The sequence below is a fragment of the Lycium ferocissimum genome, chromosome 10 (genome assembly GCF_029784015.1).
Source record: "Lycium ferocissimum isolate CSIRO_LF1 chromosome 10, AGI_CSIRO_Lferr_CH_V1, whole genome shotgun sequence".
Lineage (NCBI taxonomy): Eukaryota > Viridiplantae > Streptophyta > Magnoliopsida > Solanales > Solanaceae > Lycium > Lycium ferocissimum.
Genome location: NC_081351.1, coordinates 36,921,486 through 36,937,519, shown reverse-complemented (window position 1 = coordinate 36,937,519; position 16,034 = coordinate 36,921,486). Strand labels below are relative to the sequence as shown.

At 34.2% G+C, this 16,034-nt stretch overlaps 1 pseudogene; it reads right to left on the bottom strand.

The window, feature by feature from the left end:
* Positions 1-2,662: 2,662 nt before the first annotated feature.
* LOC132034855 (7-deoxyloganetin glucosyltransferase-like) lies at positions 2,663-11,733 on the bottom strand (annotated as a pseudogene).
* Positions 11,734-16,034: the final 4,301 nt, after the last annotated feature.

Here is a 16,034-nt window from a genome sequence, read left to right as displayed (position 1 = left end):
GGGAGAGATTGGTACTATAGTTTTGCAAGAGGAAGAGAATGCTCTTATAAACTATGGAAAAAGAGTCAAAATCTTAAAATATTTTAATATTAGATGTTAAATTAAGCACTATGACATAATGGCCGGTTTTATTTATTTTGTCTGGTACAATTGTTTTGCAAGAGGAAGAGAATGCTCTTATAAACTATGTAGAGAGTCAAAATCTTAAAATATTTTAACATTAGATGTTAAATTAAGCACTATGACATAATGATGTTAAATTAAGCACTATGACATAATGGCCTTACTATTTATTTTGTCAAAGTCTGCAATGACATGTTGCTACAACATCATAATGACATGTTACTAACGGCAAGCAATAAGGACAAAGTGCTATTGAAATTTTTTAATGAGGTATAATGCATTTGACCAGAATCCTCACCCACCACCCTACTTGGTAGGAATCCAAATTTTCCACCCTGTTGCCAAACCAGTAGTTTGCTCAATCTCCCACCACCCTAATTGGCAGGAAGCCAAATTTTCCACTCTGTTGCCAAACCAGTAGTTTGCTCAATCTCCTAAGTAAGCGTCTCTTATTTAGATATACTAGCATTATTGACGAACATATGGCCTAAAATGACCATATAAAGGAGAGTCTTGGTGTAACAAGTAAAGTTACTGTAAATGTGACGAGGAGGTCACTGGTTCAAGCATGGAAACACCCTCGTGCAGAAATGCAAGGTAGGGCTGCATACAATAGACTCTTGTGGTCTGGTCCTCCCCGGGCTGCCCTTATATGGCCTAAAATGACTAGATTTCTTGAGTAATGTAGAACAGGCACAAGACATTTTATCATAGACTCACCAATACATTAACATGGGACGACCACCATTATGGTCAGTCTAGTTTAGTTTACCGAACCATAAATTAACCAGGTCAAAATTAAAAGTTATAACATGCCACGACTGCAACAGATCCCTAAAATTTAAGGGCATAGTTCCACTCACTTTTTACCACGTCCAATATCTATAAATGGAGATCAAGATCACCACGAATAACTAAAGGAATGTTGCTGTTATCACTAAGCTGATTGTTCAGAAGTATTTTACTGAGGAAGTATGAATCCATAACTTTTACCCTTGAGATATGCAATGTAATACCGAAATTGATTTAGCTGATATTAGTTGTCATAATTGATTGACTATTGTTGCAAAAAGTACTTTTGGCAACAACATTAAACTTTTCTCATGAGCTGTTATTGCAACGACGTGCAACAACTTTTTGGTTGTTGCCAAAAGTACCTTTTGCAACAATAGTCAATATATGACAACAAAATTAAAAGGTTTAGAAACAAAAAAAGGGTCATTTTTAAAAGTTTCATCATATATGCCAACAATAAAACTAAGTTATCAAATATTGAATTTTGCCAACAATATTATTTTTGTTGCCAAAGAGTTGTTGCCATTTCTGTACTTTCTTGTAGTGACGTTGTACTATTTAATAAGACAGCCAAAAGATATGTATCGTTCTGGCAAGAGGAAGAATATGCAGAAACTTATAGATGAAATATGCAGAAACTTATAGATGACTTAAGAAAGACTAAGAAAATGAAATATGTAAGAATTGAAAAGCCAATGGAGAAGGGCAAGAAAGTTTGAAGATGGGAAATCACTCCATTTGAATTGAATAAGCTGCCAATGCATAGGACAGATGCGACAGTACTGAATTTGATATATTTTATTTCCAGGACCTGATTAGTTTATCACATGTCATATGTCACTTATTGAGCCGATTCAAGCAACATTAGACAAATTTGTTGAAAGGTGGAACTGAAAAGATTTCGACAAATACATACAAATTGGCAATATGGAAAACAAATGACTTACAGAGAGCAATATATTTAATAGCAAGGTTGATCTCTATGCTTAGTTAAAGCTCACACTTCAAAATTGGAGGAAACATCTCATACAGACACATCTTTTGTTTTAAAACATAAATTTATGTAGCATATTTCTGATACTTATTATTTTGATGATTTGGACTGCTGACTCTTCCCATGGACATTATCTCCTGCTTTATCTTGTTAGTTCAGCAAAATTTAGAAGTATTTGAAAGTCAGAAAGTTCTGTAGAGCTAATGGCGATAAAGCATATATTATACTCCCTCTGTCTCAATTTATGTGTTACACCTTCCTTTTTAGTCTGTCCTAAAAGAATGTCAGCTTTCTATATTTATTTATGAGATGATTTATCGCCACACAAATATCTAACGCTTGTTTTGAATCACATTTTTTAAAAGTCTTTTTTTTTTTAGTCAAATAGTGTCACATAAATTGGGACAGAGGGAGTATTATTAGTATACCACCCAAATGAAGCCAGATTGCTGACTCAACTTCCATAAGCCTACTCCCAGTATAGAATAGTTGAAAACAGACAAAAGAGGCATGAGGTTGCTATATGAGAGCTACATGCAGTCAGTTGCCTGTCAATTAAAAATCGATTAAAAGGAGTCGAAAAATTAGTAAAAGGACTTTTTGACGATGCAAGAGATCGAGAGTTTTTGTTTTATTTATCACGCAATAAAATGATCAAAGAAGGGAAACAAGTACTATTTGAAAACCTGATAAGATCTCAACAAAGGAAAAGAAGATGAAAATCAACCATCTATTGATTAGTGTTATTGCCTAACGTTTGGAGACCAGGGGAATTCCGTTTATCATTTTATCTATGCTCACATAAGATGATCCTATTGACTTTTCAGCAGCTTCTTCAGCCAATTTTTTCCATTCCATGGTTTTTTTCTTGATGTCTTTGCCTTTCTTGCCGACCATCAACTCTCTCACGAGACTTTCAACTCCGTCCCTTTTCACATTATTGTTAGTAACCTGTATTCGAAAATATACTTAAACAGAAATGTATAAATTTTAAACAAAAATCAGAAGAACAGTATCTGAAAATATGTGTAGGAATTAAATCGAGCCCACTGAATGCACAGTGTGTCCTTAAGGAAATTATTCCCCTCAATGTACCCGAGGTTGTGGAATATATCCTCCCAGGATAGAATGATTTACTCACCGTAGTAGCGGTACTGCAAACTTTGGTGACAGCGAACCACTCGAAGGCTGTAAAATCACACAGAATTTTTATGAAGTGCAGAAGAAGAAGATAGAAGAATTCAGAATTTTTCATCAGGAAAATCAAGGATGACTAGATATTTATAACCAACAACAGGTGTCTGTTAAGGAAATAGGTGTGTCTTTTCTGAAAAGGCATGTGCCTTTTCGGCAAAAAAATATTATTCCGAAAAAGGCAAAGGAAATAAAACTTTCATTTTCCATTCACACCAAATACCTAACAATCCCCCACATGAATGGGGAATGACTCTATGATATAAAAATGCACAGACAGGTGTGTGATTTACAAGTAAAGATTAATTGCATCTGGATAAATAGGTTTCCCTTTGAACTTTCCGTAGTGAACATATGTCGGATATACTCGGTCAATTGGTAGATTTGATATCTTTGAACCGTCGAGCTTTGGTGTATACCTAGAAAACCATATGTCACACAATTAACCCTTAACCGTCTATGGTTCTCACGGTTGTGTTCGTTTCAGCCATGAACACCGCCTGGTTTCATGAGTGCATAGAAAATAGGCCTTTACTATCATTCTCCTTGAAGCGGCTTAATTCACACTCACGTAGGTGATTTCTAAACGTGTAATCCTATAGATACACTATCTGGTCATATCTTGCCAAACTTAGAAACCATTAAAAAGCTTAAGCTTTATTAACTAGTTAAAAAGCCTTACTGCTTTATCCTTGTTTCTGAACATTGTCTTCATCATGAGAATAGGTTGAGTTATTTGACAATGTTGACCGTCATTCATAACTTTGTTTGATCTCTTTGAACCTAGCTCTTGGGATCTCCAGTCTACTATGTAGAGTTACCGCCATGATGACTTGTCCTAGGCCTTAAACCCATTCTCCTCGATGATCTTTCAACCGCCTCTAGTTAGGACTTTTGTAAGTGGATCCGGCACGTTGTCTCTTGACTTTACATAGTCAATTGTGGTAACTCCACTAGAGAGTAGTTATCGAATGGTATTATGTCTCCATCATATGTGACGAGATTTCCCATTATACATAACGCTTTCTGCCCTTCCTATTGTCATTTGGCTATCGCATTATATGCATATTGGAGCCAATGGTTTGGGCCAGAATGGAATATCTTCTAAGAAATTCCGGAGCCATTCAGCTTCTTCACCAGCTTTGTCTAGAGCTGTGAACTCAGACTCCATTGTAGAGCGAGCGATATAAGTCTGTTTGGATGATTTTCATGACATTGCTCCTCCACCAATGGTAACAACACATCCACTCGTGGATTTTGTTTCGAACAACCCGGTGATATAATTTTTATTATAATGCAAAACAAAGCTTATACAATAGGATATATTGCAGACTGCTGACTACACTTAAAGTGACATCATGACACTCGTGGATGGTTGACATCAGTTGTGGCCACAACCTTTTAAAAATATATATTTTCTCAACCATTCCACTTCTTGTAAGTCTACTTCTTCAAATATCCAACTGATAGCACATTCACCGATATGAAAATTCAAGCTATTGTTGATTTTTATCATTATCATCAATTGGTTCTTCGATTTATAAACCAATGAATTTATACATTCAATGAACCGTCTTGTCTTTTCAAAGAATTGTCTTTCAACATACACATTTTATCATGAAACGTCACAACCTTCCAAGTGACATCCTATCACGAAATTAATGAACATGACCTATAATGAAAGACATATGATCAACCTCATCAAATTAGTAGTTCGATCAACTAGTCCTTACCAAGACAAAACGAGTTATGTGAATATTTCACTAACTACCATATCAATACCACCAAGGGCATACCATGTCAATATCCCCAAGGACATATATCGTGGGGTTGACATAATAGAATAATGTCAATAAGTCAACATTTTCTGATTCTACCGAACTTTTCTGATTTGTGAACCAGAAACTGATATCCTTTACTATTGGTGGCATATCCCATGAAAATACAATCAACACTTTCGGTCATATTTTATTCTTTTGGGTTTAGGAACTAGCACTTTACCCAAACATCCCCACCCTTTGAAATATTTCAAATTGAGTTTTCTTTCTTTCCATTTTTCATATGGAATAAATTGTGTTTTTCTATAGGCACTCGATTGAGTAATCGGCTAGTCACAAGGATAGATTCCCCCACAAGTTCTAAGGTAAACCAGAACTTATTAACAAGGCATTCATTCTTATCAATTATTAACTGATCGTCATATTTATCAATCAATAAACATCGGATAGCCTTTCACCAACATCCATGTCAATACAAATAATTGTATTTTAATAGACACGTTTTTTATGAAAGTCATGACATTCCTAGTGATACACTTTCATGAAAGAACATAATTCTTCTGAACAAATATATAACCAATTATCAATTTGGTATACTAGTTAATCTCAACGACCACCATATCAACAATCCATTAAGAATTTTGTGGGTCTGGCATAATACAAGAATGTCATTAAATTTCATATCTCTTATTCTTCCAAACTAAATTAGATACTAAGTCTAATATTGATTCTTAATGAGAAGACAAGACCTCCACATACGTGCCATATCTGTTGGCCACTCAAAATCCTATTAATGCCAAACAAATGCACTAAATGTTTATACTTTATTTTTCTCATTAGAAAACATCAAATAAGTATAAAATGCCCCTCAACTTAAGCTTAAGTAGACCCAAAAATGACATTCATATTATTTTCATGATCTCAAAAATAATTTTCAAGTATAATGTAAGCCTAATTGATGACTTACTAACTTGAACATAATCCTCCACATATTTCATGCATGCTACCAAATTGTATATCACTTAATTAATTTTTATGGCACGCAAATAGAATATACTTCGAGATCATCAAATAATAAACGTCTACCCTAACATTTGTAAAAATTGTATTTCATAGAGCATAAAGGGTAGAAAATTTAAAAAAAAAAAAAACGAACAGGGAAAGAAAATAGAACCCGATTTTTAGTTCCATCGAGCCATTCCAATCCCTCTGAATCTGAATAATAGCTTGCAAATTGCTTGCCAAGTTACTGGCTTTTGCATCCTCACGCCTCACAAATGCCATCATAAAACGAACCGATCAAACCATTATGATTGTTAAATCCAAATAAAGTCATCTTACCAAAATATGGACGACCTTGGCAAGTACATTATAGTTGCACAAAATAATCTAATTTAAACATTGAGATTGCCATCATTACTTGCCATCAACAAATGATTGCAAACATTATGCCAGAACTTGGAGAAAACAACGGTTCAGTACATTTGTTATCGTTGTCTTTCTCAACTGTCACACATAAACCATTTTAATATGGCCTTTAAATCTAAAAGACACCATCTTCCAATAATCTAGGAAACATGGATATCGTCATATGCTCAAGGCAGATTTATAAAGCTCCTCATCCAACTCTTGAAATAAATTCGATGTTAGGGCTCGCCGCACAAACCAATGCAGCAGTGAAGCAAACAGTACCGCATTAATTATTCCACCACAGAACATTTTTTCTTTGGTGCCGTATCAGTTTCAAATGCAAAACATTAAGCAAGCGACAATCTTTCAGAAAGGTCAGGCAGATCAACGGTAACGGCGCAGAGACAGAGTCTAGTTCCTTTCTTTATCATTCGATAAAGTAAATTCTTTAACCATATATCTTCAAACTAAATATAAAACAGTCAGATTTAATAAACCAGTGAAGTTTTTATCTCTTCAAACCGAATAAACAACGAGCGGAGATTTTATGTCTTCAAACCAATGAACTTTACTATATCGGTAAAGTTTTAACATTCTTTAAACCGAGTAGTAACTTGGAGTAGAAAATCATGCAGATATTAATCTCCAAACAGCGGAGTAGAAAACCACAAAGGTTTTAGTCTCCAAAAGAATACCTTTTATTTTTTAAAAGAATACCTTTTTTATCTTCTGAAAAGAATACCTTTTTATCTCTCTATTCCCTTAGCCAGACTTTAACACATCGAAATTTTTATATCTTCAAGCCAAATACATTTACTCGGTGAAGTTTTTATATCTTCAAACCGAGAAAAAAATGACTAGAAAATCACAAAGATTTTAATCTCAACAATGGAGTAGAAAATTCGTAGATTTTAGTCTTCAAAACGGAAGTAGAATTCACAAGGATTTAGTCTCCCACAAACAGAATTCGAAAGGCCTAGAAACACATAGTACATTCTTTTCAAAATTCTCAATTCAAACGATGAATATGTTTCCAGAAACAATTTCATCTTATTTATTTAAATGTGCCACCGCAAGCAACACTTCACGGAACTCTTTCCCATAGAAAGTAAATTAAAATAATAATAAAGTGAAACGGTGCCTAGTTTCAAGGATTATCCATTATTTTAAACATAGACAGCATCATTACACTTGAAAATCATATTGGACTTTCAGCTTTTTCACCATGCATTGCATCTATGCCGCTAATATTTTTATCTCTAAATAAAAGTTCTATTGACTACCATGATATTCCTTGCCACGTGTGGAAACATAATCATATCGGGCATGAATTGGGTTTAAACCAAAAATGCAAGTGCCATTTTCTTTGACAAAAGAAAAGTTATCAAGAAGATTTTAAGATATGAGATAAAGTTCACTTCCAACTTTGTCATTAAGAGTACACAAAGAGAGCAGACAATTTCGGTTACGACTTTTGGGAATGCAAATCACTTTTCGGATTGCAACTGAATTTTGGATTAGTAGCAGACCAACACCCCCCAAATTTTTTCCTATCATCTATTGATAATTCTCTTTCTCATTTTCTTTCCACCAAACAGATGTTCAGAAGAGCACAACAAATAAATAATATAATTTCCTTAAGATTGTTAGTAACCTGTATTTGAAAATATACTTAAACAGAAATAGAAGCAAATTTCAGAAACGAAAATCAGAAGAACAAGATTCAAAATATGTGTAGGAATTAAATCGAGCCCACCGAATGCACAATTGGTGTTAAGGAAATTATTCCTCTCAATGTACCCGAGGTTTGGAATATATCCTCCTGTGATAAACGATTTACTCACCGTAGTAGCGGTACTACAAACTTTGGTGACAAATAACCACTCGAAGGTCGTAAAATCACGTAATTTTTATGAAGTGCGTAAGAAGAAGATAGAAGAATTCAGAATTTTTCATCAGGAAAATCAGAACGGATGACTAGATATTTATAACCAACAACAAGTTGCTGTCATTAAGGAAATAGGTGTTTTTTCGAAAGGCATTGTCTTTTCGGCAAAAAAATATTTTTCCAAAAAAGGCAAAGGAAATAAAACTTTCATTTCCCATTCACACCAAATACCTAACAATTATTGTCTATTTCCATTCCAATTCCCCATCGCCTGCAACAAAACCAACAATTTGTTTGTTGTTCTGCAAAGAATGGCCGGCCAACAAATCATTGGCACCCCACTGCTAATACTTTCGAGTGTCGAATTCCATCCACCGTGAGTCAAGAACCCTCCAATTGTAGGGTGGCTAAGGACTTGTTCTTTCAGGCACCAACTTGTTAACTTCCCTCTTTCTTTAGTTTCTTCCACAAATTCGGATGGAAGAATTGCTTGTTCGCCTGATACAATATCAGGCCTTATGATCCACAAAAATTCGATCTGACTATTGGCAAGCCCCAAGAGAATTCGATAACCCAAGCGAATTCGATAAGTTGGTTTTTAGTCATGACAGCAATACTTCCGGAATTGACATACACAACAGAATTTGGTTTCTTGGAATCAAGCCAGTCTAGACACACCATGTCTTCTTTCCAAAGATTTGATCCTAATTCCTCCTAGTTCTTGACATCGACGTGTTCCATAAGAAGGTGCAAGGGCCCAATGGCATAGACCAGAGGAAGAAGGGCCTGGAGTGATTCAAGAACTTCCCTCTCTAATGGTTCAAATGTATTAAGAACAATAGCTGAACCCATTTTGCCTCTCTCTGTTTCTTGGATGAGGAATTTGATGATCATGTATTCTTCTGGATTTGTAGTTCTAATGAAACTTGGAAGATCCCTCAAATGTATTCCTTTCATGCCCGGTATCCAATCCAAAGTTGTCTCCAGATATCCACTTGTCAAGTGACTTTCATTTGCAATTCCCCAAGAAGATTAACCAAAGTTGAGAACCAAAGATAATAAAAACCAAAGTTAAGTCGCCAAGATACTTCAAAAGTATGATACAGGGAAGGTCATTTTAAAATGGGAAAAACAGGTATACCTTTAAGTGGTGTGTATCCTTTCTCAACAAGATCGCGACAATGCACGTAAACTAATGAACCATAAGCACTTGGGGTCCAAAAGAGAACTTCAGGGATGCCCAAATCTTGAGCAGCACAGAGAGTGAAGCTTTATGAGCCGTCAGAAATGATGCACGAGACGGGTGACACGTTTGATGAAGAAGTATCATTGAGCTTGGCAAGTAACTTCCTGAAAGGACCCAAACAAGTGGTGGTTGTGGACAGGGGCGGATTTAGCATATTACATGGGGGTTCCCGGGAACCCCCATGTATTTGTATTGAAAAATTCAGTAAATATATAACAAATATGACTTGGGAACCCATTAAAAAAGTGTGTTGTTGGTTCAGTGGCAAAAAAAGAACTCTTAAAGCTTTGCTTCTTTTGGTCAAGGGTTCGAATCCCTGATCACCTGTAGGTCTTTGTTTCGTCTCTTTATTTTTTAATTCGAAACGTGGTGGATCCGCCTGGTGGATTCACATAAAGCAACAACATCTGGAGTGGCATCAGCAACACATGGTGAGAGGCCATCAGGAATGGTCTCGAATCGAAAGGATGGCAACCCTTTGAGGGAATCGGGGCCCCGGGACTTAAGGAGACGCCTATGGTTGTGTTCAGTGTTGACAAAGGTTATGTGAAAGCCTTTGTGATTGAGGATTTTGGCTAACTTTAACATAGGGTTGATTTGACCTTGGGCAGGGTACGGTATGCATACTGCATGAGGCTTATCAAGTTCAGCACCAGTGGAAGCCATTCTTTCTTTATTTCTCTCGGTTCTCTCAACTGAATATTGATAGGTATGTATGTTTCTGGCAAAAGAAAAATATGCAGAAACTTAATGATAACTTACGAAAGAAAACAACTACCACATGCTTGTAAGTTGTAAGAAATCAAAAGCCAATGGACCAGGGCAAGAAAGCTGAAAAACAGAAAATTAAATATGGCTTAATGCATATGCAGCCCCCTAAACTTGCACCTTTTTTCCATTTTGACACCTCAACTAAGATTGTTTATCGAACACCCGAACTCGCGCAAATATGTCTATCAAACACAATCCGACTCACATAGTAGTATATATGATGAGTTTCATTTTCTTTAATTTGCGCGTGAATGTCAATCGCATCCTACGTAAAATTCAACCAATTAAAAACCCCACCCATTTTTTAAAAGTAGTATCAACATAATTCAGCTTTTAGTTGGGAGGGGGGGGGGGAGGGGGGAGGATTGGTGCATGCTACTTGAGTTATATAGCAGTTTTAGTTCAATTTGGTATAATCCACGGGAAACATTAGACTCAAGTTATTGTTTCATGTTCATTATGCAGATTACCTCATGGAAGAGTGAAGAAGAATTCGAGAATGCTCTGAAGAAAGCCTTGTCGTAAGTCGAGTAGAATCCGCTCCTTTGTCGAGCGGATCTCAGGAGGTGGATGCACTCCATTGGTCATATTTTATTGAGTTGTTGCCTTATTAGCCCTACTTTCAAGAACTCCTTTTTGGACTGTGTCTACATTTCATTGAAGCGGCATCAGCAGTAGACTATAAATGATTGCATGTTTTTAGTGATTTGGTCTTGTCAGCTTAAGATTTTCCATGTAGGATGCGATTGACATTCACTCATAAGGTTAAAAAAAGTGAAACTCACCATATATGCCAAGTAAGTCGGATTATGTTTGATAGACACACTTGAGGCTAAGTTCAGGATTTCAATAGGAACAACACTTAGTTGAGATGCCAAAATGGAAAAAAAGGGAGAAGTTTAGGGGCCGCATATGCATTAAGCCATTAAATATAGGTATGGTGCGATAGGATACCGAATTTTGATACTATATTTTTTATTTCCGATTGGTTTATCACTTCTCACATGTGAAATATTGGCTACGGAGTAGATCTAGATGTGTATTGAACACATACCACACAACCAAAGAAAAAAAAACACCGATTTATCAATTTTACCTATGGGTTTAAATTTGTATTTCAACTTAGATTTCTATAGTAAATATCTTTTCAGCAATATCAAGCACAAAGCTTCAACGCAAAATTTTGACCGACTTTTTTGTTCCTCCGAAAGTGCATCTTATGTTTGATAAAATTGTAAATATCAATTAAATTTATATACCAATATGTTTCAAAACTAAAATAATACTAATATAAATTATATAATTCTATACTGGTCACGAATCGAAAAGATGGCAACCTTTTGGGGGAATCAGGGCCCCGAGATTTAAGAAGACGCTTATGATTGTGTTCAGGGTTGACAAAGGTGATATGAAAGCCTTTATGATGCAGGATCTTGGCCATCTTTAGCATTGGGCTAATGTGACCTTGGGCAGGATATGGTATGCAGACTGCATGATCAGGCTTTTCTAAATCTTCCTCACTAATGGAATACATTCTTTTGTTTCCTTATTGGGTTTCTTTCAAATAGAAGTGGGAGTTGGTACAATTTTTGCAAGAGGATGAGAATGTTCTTCTAGACGATTTAGAAAGAGTCAAAATCTTAAAATATTTTAACATTAGATGTTAAATTTTTTAGCACTATGACATAATGCTCTTACTTCTCATTTTGTCAAAATCTGCATGTTGCTACAAGCCTACAACATCACAATGGCGGCATATTATAACTAACGGCACGGAATAAGGACAAAGTCCTACTGAAATTTCTTAATGACGTATAATGTTTTTGGCCACAATCCTCACCCACCACCCTACCAACCCACGTGTTGAAAACTACTTCGCAGGCGTGCTGCAAAACTATGGCCCAACCTTTCCCAGAAATGTTACTCCCTCTGTCTCAATTTATATGACACAATTTAACCAGAGGCGTATTTAGGGCTCGCCGAAGATGCTCACCCGAACACTCTAGGTAAAAAATTACACCGTATATATAAGATATTTTTTTATTTTATATGTACATATATAGATTTTAAATACCTTGAACACAAGAGAAGAGGTTGGTTCAACCAAGTTCAAATCTCAGGCACTGGTAACATTCTTTTTTGCACAGGAAAAGTGTGCCAATGAATTTGGATGGAGAGAGTACTCCATAGCAGTTAGCTCCATCTTTTACGCAAGCGTCTTTTGTTTAGACTAGTCTCAGTGTACGCGTTTTACACGTGACCAAAGTGTGTACCTCATTTGACAACAAATACTATATAGGAAAAAAGTTGGATTTAGATACGAACTTCTTCGTTAATCAGTCGCTAAATTACTCATAGCCAAATTTAGTCTGACAATTTGTTACTAAGCTATCGTTAAATTGGATTAACGACAAATTTTACAATTTAAATTTCTATCGATAATTCATGTTTATTTATCAGTGAAATAACTTAATGTATAAAATAATATTTATTGTAAGAATCGATTATTAATACAGGCAAGTTCAAACATTATAGGAATATAGAAACGAAAAATCATTTTAAGCTATTTAAATTTTCTATTATATATAGGTTTTTTTTTTGGGTGACCGACTTATAGTGCTAACATCACTTATCTTTTTTACTTTGTTTGCTCTATATCTATTGCGTGATTAAGAATTTAATCATCATATGAAATTGTCTTTTGAATTTGATAGGAAAAGTATCGCGATTTTAATTTGGAACCGAATAATATTACGAGTTTGATTCTCTTATCTTCTTCTAGTTGACTTCAAATACATTTAAATATTAACTACATAATTTAACTAAGAAAAGTTTTAATAACCAAAATTTTTATTGATTTCAAAGTCCTAAATATATATATTTAAGAACATTAGATGAAAATTATGTCCAATGTGAGAGTTTTTTTTTTTTTAACCATATTAATTTTTTAACCCCTTATATATATATATATATATATATATATATATATATATATATATGTCGACTCTAAATCAAAGTGAAAAAAATAGCAAGCATTTTTATGAGCTACTTCTTTACTTAAACAACTAATGTTGTCTTGCACCTCAGAAGTTAAACCGAAAGAATGACAAAATAGCTATAATAGTTAGTTTTACCCTACAAATTACAACCTACTTCTAATTAACAAATGCAATTTCGTGCCTGAGCAATTGGTGGAGGCTGAAGCCCCCCATACTTCATGTTATGAAGGTTTCAGATTTTGAATTCCAAAATTGAAGGTTTCAGGTCATAAGTTTTGGTGCGGCTGCACTTGCTCTGCATAATGCTAGCCCGCCGCATCTTTATATTTGACGTCAAATCCCAAGTTTGAAGTATTTTGTTAATGGTGATTACAAAAGCATGGTAATTGATAATAATGAGCACGAGCATATATTTTTATAATACAACCTAATGAAATTAATGGATAAACAGAGTACATTACCTGTAGCCTAAATAGAAATAAAGGAACCAAAGAAGATAGTGTGGTTAGACATATTGAAGGACAACCGCGTCTATGTTGAATTTTTTTCCTTGAGAGATTTCAATTAAGATAAATATCAATTTGTGTACTAACTTGCGGTCCGATATTGCTCGAACGCCAACTTGTGAATATCATGGAGCAATCAAATTAGTTGATAAGAAATAGAATAAAAATTGATGGAACATCTCCTGAATCTTCCTTTTGATATTGAAACTAATGACATTACATTGAGCCCCCTCAGCGTTTTTATGAAATTTTACACCGAAAAAAGTTAAAATTAACCTTTCAATTATTCTGCAAATAAAAGCTAGCTTGTAGTAATACCTCAACGGTCCATAAAAATATATAAAAGATTATATACGAATATATGCATGTTAATAGATTTTTCTGAGGATTATGATAACCATAAATACTCTGACATTTCTTTGCCTTCAAGTCTGTAAGATCCTTATAGTCCTCATGATGAAGTATAGAAGAGAACCAATAACAGTGAGCAAGAGAAATTGTGACTAAAATGTAAATCAACCAGATCGCTGGAAAATAAGAAAATCAGTCAGATCATTAATCGCACATCTCTGATCTATCTATCAGATGTGCAGCATTAGCTATGAAAATTATAAATAATTGCACAATTTAAAAAGAACGAGATCAAGATTTTTCAGAGAGACTTCATTTGATTAAGGAAATACATTAGGATGCTTGTAAAAAAAATAAACCAAATAACTATACCTAAAACGTGAGTATCTTCAAATACAATTGTTAGGAGGTGCATGCATATAATTTGTTCAAAGCAGTTGTAAGTCCTAGGGGTATACATGGATCGACTTGGTTTGGATTTTTCAACTACCAAACCAAACCAATTGCGTCGAGTTTTTAAGTTTCTAAACCAAACCAAACCAAAAAAATTCGGGTTTTTCAGCTTCGAGTTTTCTCGGGTTATTCATTTTTTTCGGGGTTTTTTTTCAAAAAAGTCTTCATACAAAACATATGACTTTTACTTCAAATATTTCTTTAGTCCTAGTAAGATACAACTATATAACTAAGGTGTTTCTTAAGAAAATAACACAAAATGTGAGATGGTGATGACATCGTATTAAAATATTCAACAAAAAAGATAATAAAATCGGTTAAAATAAGCATTGCTAATTAATAAGCCATAAAGAAAATGACTTTAATCTAAATACTAAGTTATGCTAAAATAAGTACGGCTAATAAGTATTAATTACATGACCAAAATAATAATAATTAAGCTATGTATTTTTACGCTCTAAACCAATTATGCAAAACTAAATAATAGATATCCAACATTATTGTCATTCCTAGTGTTAGAATTGAATTTCTTTTGTTAGCATTAGTGTTGAGTTGGTTTTGATTTGGACTTTATTTGAGTTATTAACATCTATGAGATATAAAACTTATTCGCATGCATTTAAATTTCTAAGTTCAAGCTTAAAATAATATTATAAAAGACAAAAAACTATGAAAAAATTTAAGAAATATTTACAAAGTACATTACAAATAAATATTTTTATGTATAAAATATTTTAAAAATCGAATACACGTAATGTCGGGTCGGTTTGGTTCGGTTTGACTTTTTTTAGCTAAAACCAAACCAAACCAATTATGGTCGTTTTTTTTTTCAACATCAAACCAAGTCAAACCAAACCACTAATCGGGTTTTTTTCTCGATTTATAGATTTGGTGCGGTTTGTTGGTTTGCTTTGTACACCCCTAGTTGTAACCATCTATATAGAGACGCATGAGTATGTTTAGGAGGTCTATTTCCCAGGTGAATTGGTAAGTATTAATTATTGAAAACCTAAACGTAATTTATTTTTTTCCTTTTAGCCTACGTCATTCTAAAACTAAAGTAGGAAGTACTCCCTCTAAAATTGATACTTTACTTCAGTTTAATGACTCTTATTCTATCTTTTAAGATCAAACATATAAAATCATCTAAAAATACCTAAGCTTATCAAATCATGGTCTAATAATTACCTAATCATTTTCTTTGTTAGACTAAATTTCAACGTGCACTTCCCGGGAAATAAGGACATTGGTTTGATGCTTCCTAATCTGAATGTGATAGCAACTCTTTAACTAATTTGATGCTTCCTAATCTAAATGTGATAGCAACTCTTTAACTAATTTGATTCGAAACCGAAAATTAAAAGTAGTATTTGCTTTAAACTTTATTTTTAAATGTGACATTTTTTATATTTACCAAAATAGTGATAGAAATCTCGTAGAATTAAACTAAAAGGGTATAAAAGTCGTTCAACATTTAAAGGATATTTTGGTCAACCAATATTCATATTCATGCTTTTATAATAATA